This window comes from Pecten maximus, chromosome 5 (genome assembly GCF_902652985.1).
Source record: "Pecten maximus chromosome 5, xPecMax1.1, whole genome shotgun sequence".
NCBI classification, from domain to species: Eukaryota; Metazoa; Mollusca; class Bivalvia; order Pectinida; family Pectinidae; genus Pecten; species Pecten maximus.
This window is the reverse complement of record NC_047019.1, coordinates 45149480-45163103: the sequence shown is the minus strand read 5'-3', so window position 1 is coordinate 45163103 and position 13624 is coordinate 45149480. Positions and strand designations below refer to the sequence as shown.

At 39.8% G+C, this 13624-nt stretch overlaps 1 protein-coding gene across 1 annotated transcript in view; it reads right to left on the bottom strand.

The window, feature by feature from the left end:
- Positions 1–13415, bottom strand: part of LOC117328161 — a 55141-nt gene extending 41726 nt beyond the window's left edge. Inside the window, exon 1 of the mRNA XM_033885558.1 lies at positions 12450–13415. The gene's annotated coding sequence lies outside the window, so the exon portion shown is untranslated. The remainder of the gene's footprint in view (positions 1–12449) is intronic.
- Positions 13416–13624: the final 209 nt, after the last annotated feature.

The following is a 13624-nucleotide window of genomic DNA, read 5'->3' as shown; positions in this document are numbered from 1 at the left end:
GAATTTTCACTCCTCTTGCGGCACTGAAAGCTTTACGCGTACAAAATGGGCGAAAATTGTGATTCCAATGTCTCATATACGGAGCTAGCTCCTGTCAGTTTGCCCGCTTGTTCTTCTGCTAATGAAAGGTTTAGTGTCAGTATATGTGGCTCCCAGGTAGATGAGTCAAGTGCGTTTGACAGCGCTCTTTTTGGTCTACCCAAAGATGTCTATATCACGACACTGCAACAGCTCGCCGGTAACTCGGAAAGTAAAATTGCATGGTACCGTGCAATTTTATACGATAATGCAAAGCATTTGAAAGACTGTCCATCAACTCGTCTTGTTTGTAGAAAGACCACCACAAAGTCTTCAGCCCAGGTAAAATATGCTCGTGACTGTTTTGTCCTTCATCAGTTTCTACAAGGGGACCATGATGGTGATCTCAACGAGTTATTTTCCTCGCAAAAGGTGTCTACAAACTCTATTAAGAACAGTCAACACGAAACTTCTGTTATCGAAGATAATAGTGTATCAAGTATGTGTGCTGATATTGACTCCATAAAATATGAAATGGCAAATCTAAGGAAAATCACACACGAGTTGCAAGAGCATCTCAATGTTCAAATGGAAAAGATTATGAACGATCAAAAATCCATTAAGTCAGACTTGGATTTTCTCCGGAGTGACTTGAACTCTTCCATTCAAGTGATAGACAAAGTTTTCGCTAATGATATTTCAAACGGTTCTGAGATGAAAGGTTTGTCTGATAGGTTACATCTGATTGCGTCAAAAACCTTGTCTCTAGACCGGTTCAGGAAGTCTGTTGGAAGCGATATCGCCGATATTAACCAGTCTGTTAAAGGAAATACTCTTGGGTTAACTAGAATCAACGATGAACGCTTCGCCAACGTGAAGTCACTACACAACGACGTTAAGGAAATCAAAGGTAAACTGTCTTGTGTTGAAAATGATTTATCTGTTTGCAAGTCATCCCTTTCTTCCGTATCTGACTCTGTTGCTTCAGTAAAATCGCGAGCCAAGACAACTGATGCTAATATTCACGAGATCGAAGTTGAAACCAGAAGAAAAGTCGACGTTGCTATCAGTGGTTTCGCCGAGGAGATAGGTGCTCAATTAAATGGAGTTCGGAAATTTGTATCTGATGCTCTTAATCCTTCTGAGTCATTGCCCGACTCTCCTCAGCTAAGAAAGGTTTCGACAAAAACACCCCAGTCGAATGATGCTCCGAGGTCATCCGTTCCCATAGAGAGTAAGGAATCTCCAGGCGAGCCAGTGGCTGGTAATCATTATTTGCCGTCTAAAACTCCTCACGACACTTCAGGTAATGGTCGGCGTCTGGCAGACTCCAGGAACTCTTCCTTGAACAAGGATAGCAGTAAGAAGTCGACTTCTTCTCGTCAGCAGGGTAATCATTCTGTTCTTCCCACCCCTCAGCCGACATCTTCTGGTAAGCTTGGACCTAGCAAGTCTCCAGATCCTCCCTCTTCGAGTGGATTCACGGCCGTGGTGAGGAACAAGACTACCCGTCTTTTCCTTTCTGGCATGTCAGCGTCATGTACATTCCATGATATTCAGTCTTATCTAAACGAACGCGGAGTATCTGCTACTTTCATTCGCATCATGAAAAGTAAGATAAAGCACAGTGTTTCTGCTCAAGTTAACATACTCTCGTCTGACGTCGCAAAGACAAAATCTGAAAACTTCTGGCCTAGCGGACTGCGAATCAGGAAATGGTATTCTAAAAACCAGTACTATGGTGAAAGTGTTGAGTCCTCTAATGTCAATGATAACAGTTAAGCATACGACTTTTCATTTATCTGTTGTTCTTTTCGTCATGGCTTCAATCCGGTTAATGTCCTGGAATGTTACTGGCATTATGTCAGCGGCTTCGCATCTCAACACTGCCCTCACTTCACATAAAGTCGACATATGTGGCATATCAGAGCACTGGCTACTTGATGAGCAAAGACATCTGTTTCAGAGTATTCATAGTGATTTTGACTGTCATGTTATCTCTGACTTTTCACTTCATCCTCTCGCTCACGACAGGAGGCGTAAAGGAGGCGTCGCTTTGTTGTGGCGTAAAGGTCTTTCAAGCCGGGTGACGGTAATTGATTCCGCCAATGACCGAATAGCAATATTGAAACTTACTTTGAACTCTAGCGTGGTATTCGTTATTCAAGTTTATCTCCCGACATCCCGTTATGGCGCAGACATTTTCTCCGAATATATTGCCAAATTAAATGAATTCTGCGCGTCGTTCCTTTCTGAAGGTTCAGTTATTATCATGGGCGATCTTAATGCACGGTTAAGTGGACCCAGAATCAACGGATACGAGAACAACCGAGGTCACCAACTTCAAGCTGTTTTGAATCGTCATCAACTTTTCGCGGTAACAACTTCCTGTTTGTGCAAGGGTCCTACTCATACTTATGTTCACTCTGATGACGGCTCATCTTCCCTGATTGATCACTTGATCATTGAATCCAGCAAACATGACCTTATTAAGGAATGTCGAGTGCTCAACGAGAATTATCTTGATGTATCTAATCATCGTCCAATTTTCTGTGAATTATGTTTCCATGTTGACATGTCAACCACGTGTGAGCAATTGCCGCGTACCTCATTTAAATGGAATTCAGCTGATGGTTCTGATTACTCCGAAACCTTTCGCCAATCACTCCATTCACATTTAGTAAAGTCTGATTTGTGCGAACGCGTCTTGGCATCTGAACAAGACATTGAAATATTTACCAGAGATATTACATCTTGTCTATACTCTGCGTCGGAGGCTTCGCTTAAGAAACGCAAATTCCGTTCATTCCTGAAACCCTACTGGAAGGGTGATCTGAAGGCCTTGCATAAGGAAATGTGGAGACTTCGGTGTGTATGGATTTCCCACGGAAGACCTCGTGACTCTAACTCTATTTCGTTTGTTCGATATAAGGAGGCAAAACGAAAGTTTCGTTTAAAACATAGACAGCTCTCAGAAGCTCATTTAGTGAACTTAAATACGGAGTTAGAATCTTCAGCTGACTTGAATCAGAAATCGTTTTGGTCGATGATTAAGTCTCGACGCAAGGACTCGTGTGGTAATTCTGGGGCGGAAATGAAATTTGAAGACGTTACTGTGAGAGATCCACCTATTCTTGCACTGCACTGGGGAGATTATTTTTCAAAAATTTACACAGAATCATTTAATGTAAATTATAACGATTCATTTAGATTGGAAGTCGAGAACGCTTTTAAAAGTTTTATGGAAAACGATTCTCAATGTAGCAACACTTCGCTGACTGATTTCACTTCTGTTGAGGTCAAAACTGTCTGTATTAATCTCCCTCGTGGTAAAGCTGCAGGTGTTGACTTAGTTGTTTATGAACATCTTATTTTTGCAGATGATCGTGTTTACCATTGTCTATGTAAACTTTTTAATGCTTTTAAAAATTTATTTTTTGTTCCGAAGGATCTCAAAAGGGGCATTATCTGCACACTTTATAAAGGTCATAATAAGCCAAAATCTGACCCTAACAGTTATCGAGCTATTTCTCTAATGCCTGTTATTCTGAAAGTCTATGAAAAACTCATCCTCAACAGACTAGTTAATGAAAACCTATTTAAAGTTAATCCTTTACAAAATGGCTTTCAGAAAAACGTCAGTAGCACTATGACGTCATATCTTGTACATGAATCTGTTATTTACTCTGGTGAAAACAACAGTAAATTGTATTCTTGTTTTTTGGATGCTGCCAAAGCCTTTGACTGCGTTTGGCATAAGGGTCTGTTTGTCAAACTTATATCTCTAGGTTTTAAACGTGATTTTATTAATGTCATTGTTTCATTATATAAAGATATGTACAGTGCAGTTCTTTATCAAGGTTTTATTTCAAAATGGTTTCCCATATGTCAAGGAACCCGGCAAGGGAGTATTCTTTCTCCTTGGCTTTATTCTGTGTATATTAATGATTTGTTAAATGAATTATGTGCTTCTAAGTCTTCATTTTCTATTCAAGACGTTAACGTCACTTGTCCTACTCAAGCAGATGATATTGTTCTTCTCTCACTATCCAAACGTGATCTTGATAACTTAATGCATGCTTGCCATATATATAGCTGTAATTGGAGATTTGAATACAACGCTTCGAAATCTGTTGTTATTGTTTTTAATGAAAAAAGAAATGCTTTTGTAAATACGAAACGCAAGTGGTTCCTTGGGTCAAAAGAGGTACTAGAGTCCTCTTATACTACACATGTTGGTATTCACGTGGACAAGTTTCGACCTGGTCGTCCTGAAATAGACGAAATTGTGCATAAGCTGCGTGGACAAACCTTTGCGCTTATGCAGTGCAACTTACTTGGCACAGGAATTAATCCTCTTACAAATTTGAAACTTTACAAATCTATTGTTCTTTCTAGAGCTTTGTTTGGTTGTGAGCTTTGGTTCGCGCTTTCTTTAACTGATTTGCGGCGACTAGAGACTACACACCATCTATGCGCAAAACTTTTACAGAATTTTCCGATACGTACCAGGTCAGATATTGCATTGGGAATGTTAGGATTAGTATCTCTCTCTGTATATATTGAACAATGTAAGTTAAGATTTTTTGCTGCTATATGTAATGTTAAGTCTGTATGTACGGCGAAGCAGTTGTTTTTGTTACGTTTATACCATATGTATTTAGGTATATATAAGTCAAAAACAGGTTTTATTTTCGACGTGTGGAAGATTTTTCATAAATACGATTTGCAGTCATTTGTGTACGATTACTTAGAGTCAACATGCATACCAAGCAAATACACATGGAAACATATTGTTAGACATGTTCTACTTCTTGAGGAAAGTAATCAATGGAAACAGCGTTTGTCTTTAAATTGTGAGTTGCGCAGGTTTAGGAATATTCACATGGAATTTTCTCCGTCGATTTTGTGGTCCATTTCCAAAGTCTCTCCATTTTTATCTGGTATTTGTAAACGCGTTTCCAAATTATGGATTACTCCCCCTGACTGTGAGCTGCACTGTGCTAAATGCAATTTATCTGTCCCAGATGCTGTTGCCCATTGTATTTTAGATTGTAGAAATATAGATATTGTCACAATTAGAGATGCATTTTTTACAAAAGTTGTGAATATTTATCCTGTCCTTGTATATGTTCTGTTAGACCAAGCGGACAGGGAAGAACAAATCAATATCATTCTTGGCCGTCCAAATGATAACATTGTTCTTGCTCTTGGTGAGGATGACGTCGTATATTCTTTCGTTCAAGATTGTCTTTATTTCGCAGATAAAGTATCTGCCCTGACCTTTCAGTAATCACATTATTATATACTCTGTAACATTTCCTGTATTGGTGTAAATTTATATCTGCACTTATACCTGTACTTATACAATAGATATACTGAAATATAATTGTTGGTAGCCAACAAATAAGCTTATGCTTCCCTGTAAATTAACATGTGTCTATAATTTGACTAATGGTAGTATCTCGTGAACATTTTTGTCCATCAATTTATTTATTTATCATATATTTATTTATCTTGTTTTCTCCCTTGTCTCTAAAATATGTCCGCTCACCTTTTTGTCATTACTTTGCACCTATTATTGTTTGTATTCTTATTTGTTCATGTAACTCTTCACTTATGGAGGAAATAAAGATATGAATGAATGAATGACCAGTACCCCTCTCTAACGTACGTACTATACCGACAGACAGTGTCTAGTCATGGTAGTACTCCTCTCTAACGTACGTACTATACCGACAGACCGTGTCTAGTCATGACCAGTACCCCTCTCTAACGTACGTACTATACCGACAGACCGTGTCTAGTCATGGTAGTACTCCTCTCTAACGTACGTACTATACCGACAGACCGTGTCTAGTCATGGTAGTACTCCTCTCTAACGTACGTACTATACCGACAGACCGTGTCTAGTCATGGTAGTACCCCTCTCTACCGTACGTACTATACCGACAGACCGTGTCTAGTCATGATAGTACTCCTCTCTAACGTACGTACTATACCGACAGACAGTGTCTAGTCATGGTAGTACCCCTCTCTAACGTACGTACTATACCGACAGACCGTGTCTAGTCATGATAGTACTCCTCTCTAACGTACGTACTATACCGACAGACCGTGTCTAGTCATGATAGTACTCCTCTCTAACGTACGTACTATACCGACAGACCGTGTCTAGTCATGGTAGTACTCCTCTCTAACGTACGTACTATACCGACAGACCGTGTCTAGTCATGGTAGTACCCCTCTCTAACGTACGTACTATACCGACAGACCGTGTCTAGTCATGGTAGTACCCCTCTCTAACGTACGTACTATACCGACAGACCGTGTCTAGTCATGGTAGTACCCCTCTCTAACGTACGTACTATACCGACAGACCGTGTCTAGTCATGGTAGTACTCCTCTCTAACGTACGTACTATACCGACAGACCGTGTCTAATCATGACCAGTACCCCTCTCCGGGGGTTCGATATGTCTCGGTTACGTCATCAAGGTAGAGGTAGATTCTGTTATTCTTTGAACGTTTAAAATTGCATCCCGAACAAAAATTTAGCGGGAATTCGCACTTCACTTTAGTTAATTTTCCTCAATATTTCTCACATACTGCATAAGGTTAAATCGATCTCACATAGACAGCTTGCACGCGCCATATGACGTTGTTCACAATAACGTAACGTCATTATTTTACTGGGAGTAAGCATGTCGTAAATTATGACATCATCAGTTCTGACGCTCATTCGAAGGAGCATTAGATGGCGTGCTGAAAAACTTTACATTTGCTTGTAAGTAGATCTATTTGAAAAACCCAAAAAACCATGAGCCTAGTAAGCGAAGATGTTCCCTGCCATGAAAGACCCGTCCTGAAACATGAGTAGCAATTGTGCTTCGTTCGTCAATGACCCGTGAACAGGTCCGTTTACTTCAGATTGTCAGATAAACAATTTTATGAAGTAATACATTTGAACAATCGGTATCAATGGTGTTTAATGATTATATAATGGTCGCGGTACACTAAATTATATAATGAAACTAAATTATATAATGAAACTAAATCATACAATGAAACTAAATCGTATAATGAAACTAAATCATACAATGAAACTAAATCGTATAATGAAACTAAATCATATATTGAAACTAAATCGTACAATGAAACAATCATACAATGAAACTAAATCATACAATGAAACTAAATCATACAATGAAACTAAATCGTACAATGAAACTAAATCATACAATGAAACTCACAATGGAATTCAGCCAAAACTCGCAATGAGACTCCCCAAAACTAGCAATAGAAAACTCATCCAAAAATCTTGGTAAGGTTGACTTTCTCTCTCAACTTTACATACAAAAAAATGTATATATTTTTGCGAGTGATACTTCTAAGAACCTTAAAATGCTAAATTGAAAACGTTACAATGTAAACTGAAGTTGTTTGATTGGTTTTTAAAAACCCGAATACTAGTACACTTCCCAAACAAACGGGGTCGAGTATTCAATTAAGGTTAAACTTGTGTCCTTTTGAATCGCGATTGGACATTTTTGAAGTGTTTATTTGAGAATAGAAAGGAAAGGTTTATTTACAGTGTAATAGAAGGCGTTCATATTACAGTAAGTGTTGTATACGTGTACGTACAAGTCTACACTAAGGATGTAGTTAGTGTTGTATACGTGTACGTACAAGTGTACACTAAGGATGTAGTTAGTGTTGTATACGTGTACGTACAAGTGTACACTAAGGTTGTAGTCAGTGTTGTATACGTGTACGTACAAGTGTACACTAAGGATGTAGTTAGTGTTGTACACGTGTACGTACAACTCTACACTAAGGATGTAGTCAGTGTTGTATACGTGTACGTACAACTCTACACTAAGGATGTAGTTAGTGTTGTATACGTGTTCGTACAAGTGTACACTAAGGTTGTAGTTAGTGTTGTACACGTGTACGTACAAGTGTACACTAAGGATGTAGTCAGTGTTGTATACGTGTACGTACAAGTGTACACTAAGGATGTAGTCAGTGTTGTATACGTGTACGTACAAGTGTACACTAAGGATGTAGTTAGTGTTGTATACGTGTACGTACAAGCGTACACTAAGGATGTAGTCAGTGTTGTACACGTATACGTACAAGTCTACACTAAGGATGTAGTCAGTGTTGTATACGTGTAAGTACAAGTGTACACTAAGGATGTAGTTAATGTTGTATACGTGTACGTACAAGTGTACACTAAGGATTTAGTTAGTGTTGTACACGTGTACGTACAAGTGTACACTAAGGATGTAGTCAGTGTTGTACATCTGTACGTACAAGTGTACACTAAGGATGTAGTCAGTGTTGTACATCTGTACGTACAAGTGTACACTAAGGATGTAGTCAGTGTTGTACACGTGTACGTACAAGTCTACACTAAGGATGTAGTTAATGTTGTATACGTGTACGTACAAGTGTACACTAAGGATGTAGTCAGTGTTGTACATCTGTACGTACAAGTCTACACTAAGGATGTAGTTAGTGTTGTATACGTGTACGTACAAGTGTACACTAAGGATGTAGTCAGTGTTGTATACGTGTACGTACAAGTGTACACTAAGGATGTAGTTAGTGTTGTATATGTGTACGTACAAGTGTACACTAAGGATGTAGTTAGTGTTGTACACGTGTACGTACAAGTGTACACTAAGGATGTAGTCAGTGTTGTATACGTGTACGTACAAGTCTACACTAAGGATGTAGTCAGTGTTGTATACGTGTACGTACAAGTCTACACTAAGGATGTAGTTAGTGTTGTACACGTGTACGTACAAGTGTACACTAAGGATGTAGTCAGTATTGTACATCTGTACGTACAACTCTACACTAAGGATGTAGTCAGTGTTGTACATCTGTACGTACAAGTGTACACTAAGGATGTAGTCAATGTTGTACACGTGTACGTACAAGTGTACACTAAGGATGTAGTCAGTGTTGTATACGTGTACGTACAAGTGTACACTAAGGATGTAGTCAGTGTTGTATACGTGTACGTACAAGTGTACACTAAGGATGTAGTCAATGTTGTACACGTGTACGTACAAGTGTACACTAAGGATGTAGTCAGTGTTGTATACGTGTACGTACAAGTCTACACTAAGGATGTAGTTAGTGTTGTACACGTGTACGTACAAGTGTACACTAAGGATGTAGTCAGTGTTGTATACGTGTACGTACAAGTGTACACTAAGGATGTAGTCAATGTTGTACACGTGTACGTACAAGTCTACACTAAGGATGTAGTCAGTGTTGTACACGTGTACGTACAAGTCTATACTAAGGATGTAGTCAGTGTTGTACAATTGTACGTACAAGTCTACTCTAAAGACAATTAGCACAGTTAACACCTTATCATTGGGGAGGTCGTCAATCTCCCTATCCTTAACTTCACAACTGTCACCATATCTAATGACAGTTATATAGAACATTTGTCTGATGTTATACCTGAGTGACATGCATTCTAACCCGACAGTTTCAACTGTGTAACTTTACTCCCTCTTCAAACATCAATAACATTTCAAAGGAATATCGCCTCGCTTGTGTATAATCCTCAAACGTATAGAAGTACACTGACTGAAAGCCCCTGAAACTGATGAAGATTGGACTGATAAAAAATATTGGTCTTATAAACATTAAACCTAATCCTGTGACCATGGTGGCACGTGACCGGTATTGTATAAACGTTTTAAAGATCTCGCTGGAGAGGTGTATTGCTTTATTGCAAAACTAATAATTCCAGTCGATAATTGATTGCAAGTGTTAACATGCATGTATGGAGTTTGATTACAAAAATATTACATCCTCCATGTATCGCTCTCCCCCGGGATACATGGATGTCCCGAACACCGTGACCAGAATTCCGGTAGTACGTGTAATTGTCACTAAAACAGTATATCTGTATATCTGAGTGCACCTACAGTGAAGTCCAGTTTAGTACTTCAGGTGTAACTAACCTGATGTAAGGTAAAACTAAACCTGCTGTAAGGTAACCAAGTCTGCTGTAAGGTGTTATCAAACATGCTGTATGCTTTAACTAAACCCGTTGTATGGTTTAACTAAACCTACTGTAAGTTGTACCTAATCATGCTGTATGGTGTCACTATCGTATGGTACAACTATAAACCTGCTGTATGGTGTCACTATCGTATGGTACAACTATAAACCTGCTGTATGGTGTCACTATCGTATGGTACAGCTATAAACCTGTTGTATGGTGTCACTATCGTATGGTACAACTATAAACCTGCTGTATGGTGTCACTATCGTATGGTACAGCTATAAACCTGCTGTATGGTGTCACTATCGTATGGTACAACTATAAACCTGCTGTATGGTGTCACTATCGTATGGTACAGCTATAAACCTGTTGTATGGTGTCACTATCGTATGGTACAACTATAAACCTGCTGTATGGTGTCACTATCGTATGGTACAGCTATAAACCTGCTGTATGGTGTCACTATCGTATGGTACAGCTATAAACCTGCTGTATGGTGTCACTATCGTATGGTACAACTATAAACCTGCTGTATGGTGTCAATATCGTATGGTACAGCTATAAACCTGCTGTATGGTGTCAATATCGTATGGTACAACTATAAACCTGCTGTATGGTGTCAATATCGTATGGTACAGCTATAAACCTGTTGTATGGTGTCACTATCGTATGGTACAGCTATAAACCTGTTGTATGGTGTCACTATCGTATGGTACAGCTATAAACCTGTTGTATGGTGTCACTATCGTATGGTACAGCTATAAACCTGTTGTATGGTGTCACTATCGTATGGTACAGCTATAAACCTGCTGTATGGTGTCACTATCGTATGGTACAACTATAAACCTGCTGTATGGTGTCACTATCGTATGGTACAACTATAAACCTGCTGTATGGTGTCACTAACGTATGGTACAACTATAAACCTGCTGTATGGTGTCACTATCGTATGGTACAACTATAAACCTGCTGTATGGTGTCACTATCGTATGGTACAACTATAAACCTGTTGTATGGTGTCACTATCGTATGGTACAGCTATAAACCTTCTGTATGGTGTCAATATCGTATGGTACAGCTATAAACCTGTTGTATGGTGTCACTATCGTATGGTACAGCTATAAACCTGTTGTATGGTGTCACTATCGTATGGTACAACTATAAACCTGTTGTATGGTGTCACTATCGTATGGTACAACTATAAACCTGCTGTATGGTGTCATTATCGTATGGTGCAACTATAAACCTGCTGTATGGTGTCACTATCGTATGGTACAACTATAAACCTGCTGTATGGTGTCATTATCGTATGGTACAACTATAAACCTGCTGTATGGTGTCACTATCGTTTGGTACAGCTATAAACCTGTTGTATGGTGTCACTATCGTATGGTACAACTATAAACCTGCTGTACGGTGTCACTATCGTATGGTACAACTATAAACCTGTTGTATGGTGTCACTATCGTATGGTACAACTATAAACCTGCTGTATGGTGTCACTATCGTATGGTACAGCTATAAACCTGCTGTATGGTGTCACTATCGTATGGTATTAAAACTTGTTTGATAGTGTAAAATGTTTAAGGTTACTATACCGGGATATCACGTTTAATGAGTTAGGTGACATAATCAATTCACAGATCGTAAATTCTGGAGTGGTCCCAGGTTTCAAGCTACCTGGCGAGGGCTAATGTCTGTACTAGGAACATACTCCTAGGAGATATCAAACATTGTCTTCATTTTTCATGTCAGCAGTGAAAAGGATTCTTTAAACGCGTCCTTGTTTGGTAACAACGGAATTATTTGGACGACAACCGTCAGTCTCGCGTGAGATAAATAAGGCCAGGCGCTGATGTTATAGATATATTCATAATATCACACAACCACTAATGTCGACATTGGTATCTACACCACGCTCGTCATCACACAACCACTAATGTCGACATTGTATCTACACCACCCATCGTCATCACACAACCACTAATGTCGACATTGTATCTACACCACGCTCGTCATCACACAACCACTAATGTCGACATTGTATCTACACCACGTTCGTCATCACACAACCACTAATGTCGACATTGTATTTACACCACGCTCGTCATCACACAACCACTAATGTCGACATTGTATCTACACGGCGCTCGTCATCACACAACCATTAATGTCGACACTGTATCTACACCGCCCATCTTCATCACACAACCATTAATGTCGACACTGTATAAGAGGTCGGCATTGTACCGATCGACGTTGTGCCGATGAGTTGACATACATGTAGTACCAATAAGACGGCATTGTATCACTGAGATGTCCTATCCCCGATACCCGACTACAAGTTAAGATATACTGATAATGTTAAGGAAGATGTTATAAACAATACTTACGAACAGCTCGTTCTTTCTCTCCTTCGGACGTTTTTGAAGTATATTTCCGTTTGTTGTCTAGTCGGACCAAGGATTGGAATCCGTTGTCCAGTTCCTGCCGAACTCTTCCCTGAGTTATGTGATGTCCGTGGTTCTTTCTGGGAACTTATATCTGAGCATGACTCTGACCGGCTCAGACTCTCCGGAGTATTGACTGGGGGAACCATGACTGGTCGTTTCCGGTCACGTGGGCGGTAGGAGATGATGTGCCAGAGATCCAGCCCACGGACCTTCGGGGAGGAGGCGACAGGGCGGTGCCTCGGCGTACTCGGAAACGACCAATGGTGAGTATGGGATCTTACAAGGCTTACTGGCATCTCCATTGTCTTAAAGGTACAGGCTCGCTTGTGATCCAGGCTGATAGGTGCTGGCACGCCAGGTTCCAGTCTCATCACTTACCCCATCACCATCCATACAATCTTCCCGAATTTAAAAGGTTCCGCAAGTTCTCATTACAGAAGGCGGAGTAGAACCTTTGTGTCAGAAAATAAAGTACTACGAAACAGTATTGAAAGGCTCACAATCATTTAAAGAACACGTATAATATCCATCATATCCTCGAAATTTGTAATGGCACATTTAAAACCATGCCAGTGTTTAACAGTTTCCACTGATCCCTTTAATTGCTCCATTCACTCCGCGGTCATTTAAAAATTCAAGTGTCGTCTCAAATTTCTAATCACCGAGAAATTTAAACGGGAGGCCGGGGTCTTCGAAAAATCAATGCACTGCACTTGAATTCTGACCAGTAAGTAAAGTGTGTGACTCGCCGTGTGACAACACTACAGGAACCGTGTGCCTATGACCAACAGGCAGATATCCCTGGAGACAATAGATAATTAGGAATGTCTGTGTATGTCCACTCACCCGGCACAACTTCTCCGATAGCTCCAATCACATTGTACCCCTGCGAGCCTCGGACTGATGGCCCGTCAACGCGCCCAGAAGTCGACAAATGACTCCACTCAATGCTCAATAGTTCGATCTGTATATCAATCAATCACTCCATACATCTACTATATTGTACGCTGAACTATGATATATTGTGGGCTTTAAACACAGTTCCCAGCTGAGGGGTTACCCACTGTAGTCTTACACACAATGGCCTGGTAAACATTGTCAACTTTACCACGTGT